The sequence below is a fragment of the Neopsephotus bourkii genome, unplaced genomic scaffold, assembly GCF_033783945.1.
Source record: "Neopsephotus bourkii isolate Nb327-2 ecotype Australia unplaced genomic scaffold, CSIRO-AGI_Nbou_v1 NB_1358, whole genome shotgun sequence".
NCBI classification, from domain to species: domain Eukaryota; kingdom Metazoa; phylum Chordata; class Aves; order Psittaciformes; family Psittacidae; genus Neopsephotus; species Neopsephotus bourkii.
Window position 1 is genome coordinate 5,788,672 of NW_026901837.1, and position 14,193 is coordinate 5,802,864.

General features: G+C 36.6%; 1 protein-coding gene across 3 annotated transcripts in view; it reads right to left on the reverse strand.

Moving 5' to 3' along the window:
* The window catches only part of HS3ST5 (heparan sulfate-glucosamine 3-sulfotransferase 5), a 203,124-nt gene that overhangs the window by 125,694 nt on the left and 63,237 nt on the right, over nucleotides 1–14,193 (reverse strand). The window contains exon 2 of one of the 3 annotated variants that reach the window (XM_061366851.1): nucleotides 5,195–5,299. The exons of the other annotated variants lie outside the window; for them this stretch is intronic. The gene's annotated coding sequence lies outside the window, so the exon portion shown is untranslated. The remainder of the gene's footprint in view (nucleotides 1–5,194; nucleotides 5,300–14,193) is intronic. 3 annotated transcript variants of the gene reach the window in all.

Genomic DNA, 14,193 nt, shown 5'->3' on the forward strand with positions numbered 1-14,193 from the left:
AAGTAAAGGCTTTCGTAATAGCTGTCAGCTTGGTCAAATGCTGTTTTGAGCAAACTGGACAAGAAGTTTGACAGTATTATTTAATTCAATACCAAATTAATAAAAGCAATTCATGGCAAAAGGTTTTCTTTGGGGGGGGGGGGGGGTGTTGGAAGGAGGGGAGAAGGAATCTGCTATTTCCACAGTTTTGTCTTTTATTCTTTTCTGTCAAGAACTAAAAGCCATTCATTTTGATCTACAAGTTGCATTTGGATGAATGGCTGCCTCCAGGAATTAGCCTGTGTCTGAGACACCAGTTTCTGAAATGAAAAACAAGTCTTTCATACTGAGTCATTCACTGGCTAGGGGTTATGTGAATACAGCATTTACAAGTTTGTTTTTTTCCATTTACATTTAATAAAATATGGTTGATTGTCACTTCCTGCTTTAGCCAAGTGACACACAGCTTTTGCTTCCCAAACCCACTCAAGCTTCTTTATTCCACCATTGCCATCTTCCCCTCACTCGCTATTTATTATTCTACAAGAAGAATGGTATCCAGGAGGGAAACAGTGGCACTAAAACTCAAATACTGGAGTTGTTAAGTTAGTTGATTAGTTCTTAAATTAGTTGATAGTATTTGTGTTTGACCATTAGAACCAATATTGGCTTAGTATTTATAAAAGATAAAAATCTAATTGAAAAAAGAAATAGTGACCTGCATAAAAGAGGATTAGAACTATAAAGTCCCAAAATTTTCTCCCCCCCCACCCCCCCTGCTCTTTGTAGGATATAAGAGTTTTGGAAGACTATAAAAAATAAAATATGATATTGATCACAGAAGTTTTTATACTTTAGCAAAAAAGAGATGAACAGAAAATGTTGCTGTATCATCTGAAGCTGCACTTGAACTCCCAAACAGAAATTCTCAAGAATACACACACTGTAAATATTCACACTGGAGCATGAAAAAAAAGGAAATTCAATCAATAACGCCATGCAGAACAACTGCTTCTGCTGTCAACATTGGTGGCTTTTCCTTTCTTCCTTAAGGGATGCTTGCTATCACTACATCACCAGCAACTTCTGCTGATGTCATGAAACAAGAAGCTATTCCAAGGCCTAAAACTTACTCTGCCCCATTCAGAGGTGTGCTTGTATCCACAAGACCACATTCTTCAGATTGTTTTCTCATAAATTTTACAATATACTAATTATCCCAAAATAAAATAATCTTGACACCAACAACCATTGAAAGGAACACAAATATAAACACATAATTTTAATAACTGCATGAAAAAAAGCAAAATGTCAGACATTGAAGAGTAAAGAAAAAGGCAAAGTCAAACCAGCAGGAGTTTTAAGAATGCTGAGTGTCTCACATCAAAGGTGTATTTGTGTAATGTTGTACTGCTCTACTCAGGTATCTGAATTAATGAAAACCTACATCTCTGCAACAGAGATGTAGTTGAGTCTGTGCAGCAGGATGCCAAGGGCAGCTGGCCCTACATCTCCCTGTGCTGCTCAGGTGCAGCTATACTGCCCCTGGGATACAACCCTGCACAGAGCTATAGAGACACGTCAGTTCACCTGGGGTTGATGAATCTTAATAAGTTTTGCTGAAAAGGCATCACAGTCTGCACTTTCACATGTGGCTTTTTCTCTATCCGGAACATTTGTCTCTATCCAGAACATTTCATCCAAATCTGCTGGTGTTTAAGGCTTCTAGTTGACTAAAATCTAGAGTTTCATTTAGACAAGCACCTTTCCCATTTTGCAGTAAGGACACATGATAAATCACATGATAAACCACTTGCACGTGGAATTGCAAGATAACACCTCTTGCAATTCCAGTTTTCCCCAACTTCCACTCCAGAAGGCCAGAATAAGAGAGCACTAACACAGGTCACCACAGAATCTCATATTTACCACATTACAAGAAGCTATAGAAATACTCTTACAGAAAATGTACAAGTGCATGCAGGGAACTGCCAACATTGTTTATTTCTGCTCAGCAAAGTGACCTCTCTTACCATAATGTGGGTACCCTGAAACTGAAGCAAAGTTGGCAGAGGGTTTTGAGGAGGGGTTGCATATTCAGAGTCTCCAAAATTAAGTGAGTCTTGTCCTAGGCTTAATTAATAAACAAAGTTTATGTGGGCAGAGAGGGAAGACAAAAGTGCTATCAACATCACCTGTCTCAGAGAGAGGCAGAATTTTTAGGCAATGTGCTGTAATGGGGTCTGGCTGACATGCACCTCTTCAGTTATATAATGACAGCCTTTAGTTATCTGACTCACATCCTACCTCTCAATGTTAGGTATGAATCAAAGCCATCTCTGGTCAGAATGCAATATCCTTTGTCACTGAAGCACTGTCTGATGAAACAAGAATTATATAAACTCTCAGAGCTTATGTTTTAGGCAGTAACATGTTTTCCCTCAGTGGCAAAAAAATAGTCTTGAAAAGTTGAAAGTAGAATTAATTATGAATTTACTTGTTCATGTAGAATAATCTGTCTTTAAAATAGCTCAGCATTGAAATTGCCTCAAAGGCAGAAACATCTGCTGTAGAGCACAAGCACATACACCCTGGCTAAAAACAGAAACCTGAGATTTTGCTGTTGATCAGCTCTGTCTTCGCTTGTACTTAATATTGCTACCCAGTTGCATTAAAATACTACAGAAGTTCAGTGATTACACTGAGTGGCACCTAAAACATAAAATGCAGGTAGGATGAGTACACGTATGCAGAAAACTAATGTCAAAATGCATTTACAAGAAACCTGCCTCTTCAGCACAAAAAGCTCATACACACATAGATCTCAGAAGGATTGTATTCAAGTAACAGATGGAAGTGCGCATATTTTTCAAAATGAAAAGTGAAGCAATAAGAAAAAGCCTGCAGAGTCAGACATTCTAGATAGTGCACCAGTAGCTTATCACTCTGGGAGGAGAAGGGCAGTAAAAAAACCCAGCAGTGCAAAATTAGAAGTTATCACGATACACTGCAATATTTAACATTGAGATTGCTGGTTTTTTTCTTTACAGAAAGGAAGGAAAGACCATTGAGATAGGGGGAGAGACACTAACTGTGCAACTGAATATTTCTTGAAGTAATGACTAATCAGTTAAAAGGAGCCTGCAGCAGGTAGTGAGTTTGTTATGCAGCCTCTTGCCACAAAACCACAGCTGTGCTTATTTTAAGGCTGTAGAACTTCAGCAGTCTTTTATACAATGTGAAAATGCACAGGATCAGGTAAATATATAGATATGCTATCTATGGCCATTCCTTGCTGCCTGGAGTTCTGCTGGCCACTGTGGGTCCCCATGAAGCTCTGCAGCTTTGGCTGTGCACCACTGTAAGCCAGTAGCTCCCAGCTTTTTTTTCATCATGAATGAAGCCATGGGAGCATGATCTCCTTGTAGAGATCTCTGCCTTTCATGGTTTCTAACCCTCCTCACAGTAACATGGGGTGAAGGCAGTTTCACTAGCCAAATGTTTGTATGTTGGACAGACTTGCTGGAAACTGCTTTTGCTGTTCTAACTGCTGTTCTAACCTTACACATGAACATACCTACTAAAAACCTATTACTGCTTTCAGTACACATGCATAGACTTGTTACAATCGTCTCCTGACATTCTGTGATAATGGAGGATCCCAGACAATACAAAAAAACATGGATAACACAGAGCATATATAATTGTAAATATATATAATTAAAATGGAACTTAGAAAATTTAACACAGCATTGACTGCAGGCCACAGATATCCTAGGTGATATGGAAATAGAGAAATGGCAACTCACACTGGAAGCATTACAATACAGAGCATCACCTCATCCACAGTACAGTTAACTTTCTAGCCAGATAACTTCCCTATTCAAAAGCAAATGCATTGAGTTTAAATTATTGACTTACAATCAGGGTAACATAACATGTCTTTCCCGATAGCCGTAAAGAATTGCAGCTATCCTTTTCTCTCACTGTACATAATGAAGGAAAGAAGTGAAAAAACACTTTTATATACCTGAATATCAGAGTCCCATTTTGCCTCTGATAACAAACAGGAAAATCCATACAAAATTAGTCTTTTTGTGTTGTGAACCTGAGATGCAGACAGCAGAATTTTTTAGCATAATAACTCACTGTTACATTACCGCTTCCCATGCACCCTTGACAGGGACAAGAAGCAGCAACATCTGTGCTTTCTAAATAGCTGCAAACTTAGAAAAATCTTTCTAGAAATGTGGAGAGCCAAGGTCTCAGTAGGGCAGAGTAGAGCAGGGCTTGTATGAGGCACTTTCAACCACCCATTTAGGTCTGGCTGTGTTAACAGCTGACTACTAAACTGGATCAAACCACCACTAGTATAGTCATACCCCATCACTGGTTAAGGATAGAGTCCTGGCTGTCCCTAGCTCTTTAGCCTGCAAAAGGGCTCTTTAAATGGGAATGAGTGCAGCACATGCAAGTGAAAAGGAGTAGGGGATGATAAAATTTAGCAGTAGATTTACACAGTCTGCTGCCTGATGAATTGGAAATCAAGTGCAATTCAAGTGCAACCATTTTGGAATTCAGAAAACTAAGTCCTGGGAAAAATTGCACATAAAGGATTTAAACACCAATCACTTCACAGGCTATGGTACTGAGACCATAACAGAATCTTACTTATTGGCAAAACAAACAGCATAGAAGAAGCATACTGCAAATGATATTAGTTTATGAAATGCTAAGGAAAATATTGCGAGGCTAAGAACAAAGGAGAAACTTATTTGCAGCTTTGCAATACTATTTTCAGTACTATTGCACCATAGTTCTGGTGATGATAATAACTTAAACATGATCAAGAAGATGCAGAGATATGGTCACTGGCTTTTTTCCTTTCCTCCCGTCACTCCCTTTTTTTTTTTTTTTTTTTTCCATTACATCTTCTGGACAAAAGAAGAGGAAAGCCCAGCCAAGGAGTTCCCCTGTGACATAGCTAGCTCAAGTGCTTTCCCAAAGTCCCACTGGTGTAAAGGAACATATTGGCAGGGAAGGGACATGGTTATACTCTTCTGGCAACCTCCATCTGGCGTATTTGTCCCAGGGGCTCTGCAGACAGCTGGCATTAGTTTCAATAGACAGATTAAAATCTTTCTCTGGATCAATGTGAACAAATCAGACCTGTAACTCTGTTGGTTACTGTGCTACTGCACCAGGCAAACTCTACCTTGGAAAACACAGGGGTTTGTCTTGTTTCTTCACTTTTAAGCCTAAAATATTATCCGTTATTACACCAGTCACTCAGAATCATTGTTCCATCTTCATTGTCCTCCTCACAAGAGAAAACTGAATTTAAAACCCTTCAAAGGGGATCTTCTAAAATCTTCTGAAAAAGAAAACCATAAAAAAATTTAGCCCAATCCTTACAAACTCAGGATATCTGAACTTCCCTATCAAAAAGACTGTCAGTTAAACTGAACCTTTTCTTCCACTGGCAGTGCTGAAGGCTGAAACCAGACTAGATCAGTTATCCCTAAAATATTCTCCATGAACAAAATCTATCTGAAATCATACCTGAAGTACCTCTGTGCTACTTTGTCCTGGTTTCAGATGTAACAGTTATTTTTTTTCTCCTTCCTAGTAGCTGGTGCAGTGCTTGTTTCGGCTTTAGTCTGAGAACAATGTGATAACACGCTGATGTTTTAGTTGTTGTTAAGTAATTCTTACCTTGATCAAGGACTTTGCAGTCTCTTGTGCTTTGCCAGTGAGGAGGGGCACAATAAGCTGGGAGGAAGCAAAGACAGGACACCTAACCCAAACTAACCAAAGGGGTATACCATACCACAGCATGTATATAAACTGGGGGGAGTTGCCCAGAAGGGACCAATTGCTACTCTGGTTGGGCTGGGTGTCAATCAGCAGGTGGTGATCAATTCTATTCTCCATCACTTGTGGTTATTGTTTTCCTTTTCCCTTTTCAGTTTTATATTCTCTCCCCTTGTTATTTCCCTTATCATTATTATTAGTAGTAGTTTTATATTATACTTTAGTTATTGGACTGTTCTTATCTCAACCCGTGGGGTTTACACTCTTCTGATTCTCCTCCCCATCCTGCTTGGGGTAGGGAAAAAGGAGGAGAGGTGAGCTAGTGGCTGCGTAGTTCTGAGTCACTGGCTGGGCTTAAACCACGACATACCTTAGAAGTTTTAATGAAGTAAATTTTCAGAAAAAGCAAAAAAGGTTACTTCTTTCTCCCATCCTGAATCCATACGTTTGTTAATTAATTTAATACTTTACATATGCATCTATATTAGAGCAAGGAGTCAAATAACATATATGAAAATAACATTGTATCTCATATATATTGCAAACTGTATCATTATTTATGACTTTAGTGGAATAATACAGAAACACAGACAACACAAATGGCTAATAATAATAGTAATAACAATAATAATAAAAGACATACCTATTATCTGTTGCAGAGTAATTTTACTATCAGGAAGAAGTCTAGCAGCCAAGAGACTCCTTTCACAGTCCTACATCAGGCTAATAACTGTCACCTCAGTGCTGCAGATATTAGTCTTTGAGAACATTCCCTTTGAAACAAAAAAGTTTCAAATGTGCTTTTTACAGTATGCTTGAAGAGGTCTTTTTTAACAAAAAACTTTGAAATAATTCCAATATCTAAAGCCATTGTAGAAGACACAATTGTTGATTCCATGTGAGTTTTCTAGTAACAGAGAAGGGAATACAAAAGATGTCTTTTGAATTTAAAAAGTGCCTTAGTTTATGCAAAATTTGCTAATAGTATGAATAATGATACAGGACAAGGTAGCAAAAATTTTTCTTAAATGTCAGGTTTCCCTTCATGCTGTTTTATGTGCCTATCATTCTCTTAAAAGTTACACATCAGCAGAGCACCAATAGAGCAGAAATTCCAATCCTTTCATGACTCAGCTTATGTGAAACTAGTGTAAAATGTTTCTTTTATACTGTAAAAATAAGAATTTGCATCATATATGGCATCATAGCCAAATTTCATGTGACAGTTTTATTATTTAACATTTTAAAATTTTATAATCATAAGGGTAATTGGTTTTGAAGAATCAAAAAAACAAATACTCCCTCTTCTCCAATACCACCCTTCCTTCCCTTATGGCTATGTGGGAAGATGTTCAGTAAGCTTTGACAAAAAAAAGAGAAAAAGGAAAGAAATGAGATAGGCATTTAGATCTATTTGCTGTAGCAGAACAAGGGATGTACAGATTTTTACAGTGTGTTACTTCCATTAGCCATTTACAAACCATGATGTCTTCTCTAACAGAACCTTATTTTCCCCCTTTCTGAGACACTGCAGTAACATTCCTGAACTGCCTCTCAGCTATCAGTATGCCAGTTTTCTGATAACCTTGCTGTCAAAAGATGTGTCCATTAGAACTTCATTGAAGAAAATGGTCTTACAGGTAGGGATGTGTGTGTGTGTATGTGTGTGTGCAAACCTTAAGGAGGGGTTAAGATACTGGCATAATGTAAACAAAAGAGGAAAAAAAGATATCTTCCATAAAAAAATATTTCCAGAAAACATCAAATCTTGACTAATGACGTATCATTCTTTAGGTTGCAAAGGCATTTGCATCAATCTTAACATTAGTTTCTTTCATTATTCTATATCAAAATAATATCTCTGCATATACCAGAACTCCTGATTCTCCTTTCTCCCCCGCTCCCCCCACCCCCCAATAAATAAAGTTATTTTGACATGACTAAGGTAACAATTTCAAAGCAGGCAACTTAAATGTAATAGATCAGATCAAAAAACCCTTCCTTTTGCTGGGAACATTTTAATTGACCTCAGTGAGCTTTGGCTGACATCCAAAGGAGGTTATTAAAGTGTTTTGATTCAAAACCTAACTAAAATGTGGGAAATTAAGACTTGGAAGGGACAGGTTTGTAGCTGTTGTAAATTTTCATAGTTATATTGACTGCAAGAATGTTTAAATAATTTATACTAGCAGATGATTTGCCTTAAAGTTTCACCAAAACCTTTCAGTCCCCTATTACTACTCTTCCATGCTGCACACAACACATTTTGAACAGTAAATATGAACGTATGGTCAGTGCTTTGACTTTTTTTTTAATTATTACCAGCTCCTGGAATATTAATAAGTTGTGTGCACATTGATTTCCCACTGTTCTGTATGTGGATCAGATAATAAATCCATATCACATCAAGTGTGCTTTAGGAAAAGTTGCACTCTGGATTTTAGAGCATATAATTAGGTCAGAAAGGCAGCCTGGATAGCTGGCTTGTCTGGAATCAAAGAGCTTTTCTGTAAACAAATTGAATACGGCTTGCAGACATTTTCATTGACAAGAGAAGATGGCTGAGAATTCTAATTTTGTGTATATTTTAATAAGTAGGTAGCAAAGAAAGTAATTTGGTGATCTTTTCTCAATAGGTAAGATGTAACATTTTCGATTGTTATAAGTTATTGTGGTAGGAAACAAAGAGGTCTTCTATAAATTTACAGAGAATAAAGATTTCAAGGCATTAGTAGGCAAAGATTATAAAGCTGTGAAGCATGCATTTTGTATCAGAATCATAGAATGATTTTGATTTGAAGGGACCTATGGAGGTTATCTGGTTCAACTCCCTGCTCAAAGCAGGGCCACTTTTAAAGTTAGATTTTGCCTTGAATTTAGATAAGGTTACTGAGGGTAATATGTACTCAAGTTTTTAATATTTCCAAAGAAGAATCATTCCCCAGCCTGCGTGGGCAACCTGTGCAGTGTTTGACTTCCCTTACTTTAAAAGGATCAAAAAACCTTTTCCCCAATATTTAACTGGAATATCAATCTTTGTACTCATGCCTTTTTGCTTTGTCCTTTCAGAGCAGCCTGGCTCCACCTTTGCTGCTATCAGCCTTTCCATAAACCTCATGTGCTCTGCCCCTTTATCATTTTGATGGCCATCCTCCGGACTTGCTCTACCATGCTGATGTCTTTTATATATTGGGGGCCCCAAACTGGACATATTTTTCCAGATGAAATCTAATAAGTGCCAGAAAGGGGAAACAGTCACTTTACTTGAATGACTGCAAATAACTTGACAATGCAGTCTGATCTGTAGTTCGCCTTCATTGTTGTGAAAGCACACAGCTGACACAAGTAGCACAATGATGACCATGCTCAGATATAACCCAGGTTCAGTCTTTTCATTGTTAGGGAATGAATTTTAGGGTGCCCCTTGTAGGCTTTGTATGTGTAGCTGAGAAAATGCCTGATTTCTATGCCTGTTTCTTCAAGGAAACAGGGAATGTCTATTACTGAGTTTGCTTAGCTGACTTAGCTTTTTTGTGAATGTAAAAGAAAAACATGGGTATTCAATTGACTGAGATACAGCTATGTTTTAAAGGCCTTGGAAAGTTAAACTTTAAGATAACCACAGATTATTAATTCTTCAATTAATCGATTTCCTATCCATCATTCATGGCACAAGTTTTCTCAAAAGGATAGGAAAAAGGGAATGTATTGTCTGTAATATGTGCAGGATACTCATACAGACACTGGAACTTGGATGAGTGTTGATATTAATCAAGAGAAAGAAGAAAGCTGGAAGTGTAGATAAGTAAGTAGCAGTGAGTTCTTCCACCTTTATATGGTGAGATAAAATCATCTTTCAGATGGGAGCACTGCTTCACTTATCTGTGACTCTGTCACCTTGAGACAAGGCTGCCAAAATACAGCCTGTGTGAAATCATGTATTTGTGAAATCATTCCAAAGCTAAAACAAGTTATGAGTTCTGTGTCCTGAACGTTATCGGAAAAATCCTATTGTGAATATACAGATACAAGAGTTCAGAAACTGCTTTGGCTGTTTTAAGAGATGCATTTGAACTTCTAACTCCCAAATTATTTAGAACTAGAAAAGCTGCCTTTTTCTATGTAAGCTGTGAGTAGATTTAGGACTTGAGCCAGTTTAAAGAGTTAAAAGATTCAGTTTTTGGCAGACCTAGAAAAATTTTGAGCAAGCCAATCTGTATGATGCTGAAAGGACCTACCCACTTGCCTTCTAAGTTTCTCAAATAATTAATTATTTTTAAAAAGGTCTTTATAAACCTACAAATGTGATCACCCACCTCTGGTGGGTAGACCTGGCAGACAGTTCAAATCTTGGTAGTAGAAAGCAGGGTGAAATTCATAACCTGATCTGAAGCTCACTGAACTTTTGAATCTTTGAAGCCTTTGATATTTGGTTTGAGAGGGTTTAGATTGGCCTTATGAAAGGCTTTTTCTTAAAAAACAAAACCTTTGTACTGAGGTATTTGTAATATGAAATTGAGTATTTAAGAAATGCACGGTATACCCTTTTAACGTGTCCCAGCCACTTGAGTTATGATAAATATCAGTAGAAGCCTATTTATAATATTATTTAATTTGTTGGAGTATTTCAGTGTTACTAGATTCATTTTGGGCTCTCCATGCAGAAAGGTCATTATTACCAGGAGGGTGTCAGGGAGCAAGCACCCCTTCTGACAGCTCCCAGCAGAAAGGTGTTCAAAGGACTGGGAAAAACATGGAAAAGAAAGTACTTTGACTCCAAAAGCCCTTGAGAATCGACAACTATAACTGGGTTTCTGAAAGCTCCCACTCTTTGACTCTCCAAAGGAGAAATAGGAGATATCAATGAATCTCATTATCGTCACCTGTGGAAATTTTTGCTGCATTAGTCTTTTTACCTGTACTAGTAAATTAGTACCTTCTAGAAATACAACCACATTCAAGAAAATCATATAAAAATCAGGTGTGGCAGTGGCTAAAAGACAGCTTTCATAAGGAGGTACAAATCTAGTCTATTTTAAAAGCTTTCTATTCTCAAGGCTGTGTTGTTATATTATATAGATCATCTTAAAGAGAATGAATTACCTTATAAATCTTTCTTCCTTTTTTTACTATGAGATCCATGACTTATGCAAGTACATAGTAATTAAGCATCAGCAGTATTCATTCTGCTTATCTGTCTACAATGCACCTGGTTTAAAATCTGTAAACCCATTCACCCACCCCACAGTCATGCCTTTGCTGAATCATAAGATTTTAAACTTGTGCTTTTTTTTCTTTTGCAGCAGCAGCAGCAGCAGACGGACTATTGCTGATGGAAACAAGCAGTTGTTGTTTTGTCACTGACCCTAGGGAGAGGTACACAGAAATTTGATTCAGTCTCTATAGTCTCCTTAATCTGAAACTTTGTTAAAGGTTTGCACAGATGTATAATATTCCATAATCTCTAGGGTAGAGCATGGTTTTGTAAGATTTGTTTTGAGATGATTTGAGCTTTGGCCAACGATTAAACATATTGGAGAGGTCTGTTCTTTAACTTCAATTTAGTAATTAATGTTGTTTATAAACACTACATGCATGGTGTTTTCTGAAACACCAGAAGGGAAAGCTAGGAAAACAGGAGCTGATGAGAAGGATACTGAACTGAACACGCTATCTACTGTATTCTAGAATTATAAAAACATTTTAAAATATAAAAATGCTCTTTTTACTCTTTTCCAAGCTGTTTTAAATGTAATTTTAGATGAAATAAGGAACTAATTACTCCTGTTAGAGACTGACACACAGATCAACACTAATATTATTTGACTTCTTAATTTATGATTTCTGCCTTAGTCAGTGTTCTCTAGTTTGATGACATTCTAAGCTATAAAATATTCAGACATCCAACCAATCTCACAATACCTAAAATTCAACGTATCTGGAAAACAAACATACTAAAAAATAAAGGACTTAGAATGTAGAACTTTACAGGAATTCTTTACAGTGTTGCACTCAGATGCAGTTGGAAATTGTTAATTATTTAATGTGGAAAACTTTCAACGTTGCTTTTCTCCCTAAATGTAGTTGGATAATCTATCTATGTTTTATTTAAAGTCCAACAGGATAAATTTTTTCCTATGGTTTGGAGAGGACAGGTGGCTAGTTTTCAAAAATATCTTATAATAAGCTTCAGATAATATTACCAAAACCAGAAGACTGAAAACTTGTTTGGATTTCCATTTCTTCAATGATTACGAAAATTTATTGATCAAAGTAGTATCAGGCATATAAAGCACAATGCTAATATTTTCAAGGCAGAAAAATTGATTGAATATTTATTTCCAACTAGTATTGATGACCTTGCTAAGATGAAAACTCTTTTCTCTTATTGCTATTTCAACATTATGTGCATTAGGGTAAGATAACAGTAGCAATGTTGCTGGTTTAAGAATGGGGAGTACAATAAGAAGACAGCCTGGTTATACAGGCAGTACAGTGGCTGGTGGAATTTCACGAACCATTCACTTGCTTCTAGAAGTTTATCCATGTGCTGGATGGCACAGGTATTGTTCAAATCTGTGCAATAAAAGTCATCTTCCGGCCATTTACAAATTTCAGAACAACACTTTCACTCAAATTTGGAGTGTCTGAATGAACGATTTCACAAAATTACACTACTTATCAAATTGCTTTAGCACACAAGGCTTCTGTTTTTCTCTTGTCTTTCTTAAAATGTTTTTTAAGCTTCCCTTTTATTTTCTATACTGTATTTCCATTCTGGATGATTCAAGTGTATTACGATTTTATGGTTCCTGGTGTGTTAGGATCATGCTGAACTTTTCAGGAGTTTTCTTATTACAAAAATGTAGCTTAAATACTATGAAAACCATCGTATCCTTGTTCTGAATACAGGGCACTAATCCTAGAGACCACCAACAGCTGTTCATGGTCTTAGCGGAAACCAAGAACCTGTAACAATCTCTGCAATGTACCACTGGATCTACTCTTCTTTTACTGGAAGAAAAATATAATTTTTTTTTCAGAATTAGTGACTCTTTGCTTGTAACTGGCTTATTAGCTTTTATTCCAAAAAGAAGTAAAATATGCCTAAATAATTTTTGTGAGTAGACTATAAATCCAGAATACTGATATTTGCAAAAAACCACTTCCTTTGTGTAATTGGAGTTTCCTGTAGAAACTAAACTGCCAAACAAATCAATGGGTAATTTTCCAGATGCAGCTAGCAAATAGAAATTCATGCTTTAAGCTCTAGACTAGATTTTGAACATGCACTAGATTTTGATTAAAAGATTAAAAGATTATTATTCTTTTATATGTGTTCCTGTCAGAGGATTGGAATGTTGAAGAATAGAAGTAGACAGAATTCTTTCTGTAGTCAATGTTTACCAAAAAATTAGATAACACAGAACTAAGCAGAGAGCAAAATATGGTTTACCCTTTTACAAATTAAAATAAATGCTTATTGCTTTATGCTACAGGTAATATAATTTAAATCTCATTTGTATATACCAAATTAAATAAGTTGTAACAAGTGAACAGAATGAACAGGAAAGTCAAATATTATCTCATGGGATTTATTTACTTTTCTGCCGTATTTTTCCCTGTTATTCCTTCTGATATAAGCACAGCACAGAACAGTCTGTTTTTCACATGCTACTGTGAATTTAAAAGTTTCCATTTAATGTGATTAATTTTTAATGTTATGTGTTTGATGAGCAAATCGTGATAGTGTGAATACAGTGTGCTAATGAGTATCCAAATGCCAAATACATAAAAAAGGCATTAAATTTTTGTTTTCCCACTTGTTTTTCCTAAGAACTACGATCTTAAAGTTAAAAAAAAGAAATCCCAACCAGAGTTACCTACTAGATGATGAAAGAAATTTTCTGCTGTGAACAATACCTTGGCTTAACTTACGATTCTGTCTTGAACTTTCTTGTCGTCAAAGATATCAAGATATTCGAGTAATGACTTCAAAGAGCAGACTGATAAAAAAGGAGGTGGGAAGTTTGTCAAGATTTTGGTATGTTTGGACTTTAACTGTATCAACAACAAAGCAATTACATGGTCCAATGCAGACCTAAAGTCCGAAAAGCCCTGATTTCAACTACTCACATCTCACCTCTGAAGAATGGGATATGAATATGAGTCACAAATAAAAAGAAATTGAGTGGTTTGCCAGTGGAACATACTATAGGCAGTTAGCTCCTAGAGTTTGGAGCTATATTATTTTAGACAAGTCTCAGACAGTGGCAGCTGTCTCCGACACCAGACAAGAGAAGTGATGTTTCGGCTCCCCCAGAGCAGAAAAATCTCAGTATCTGGGATTTCTCTGTCACACACAGTATTGCTCAGCAAGTACACACAAACACTAGAAAA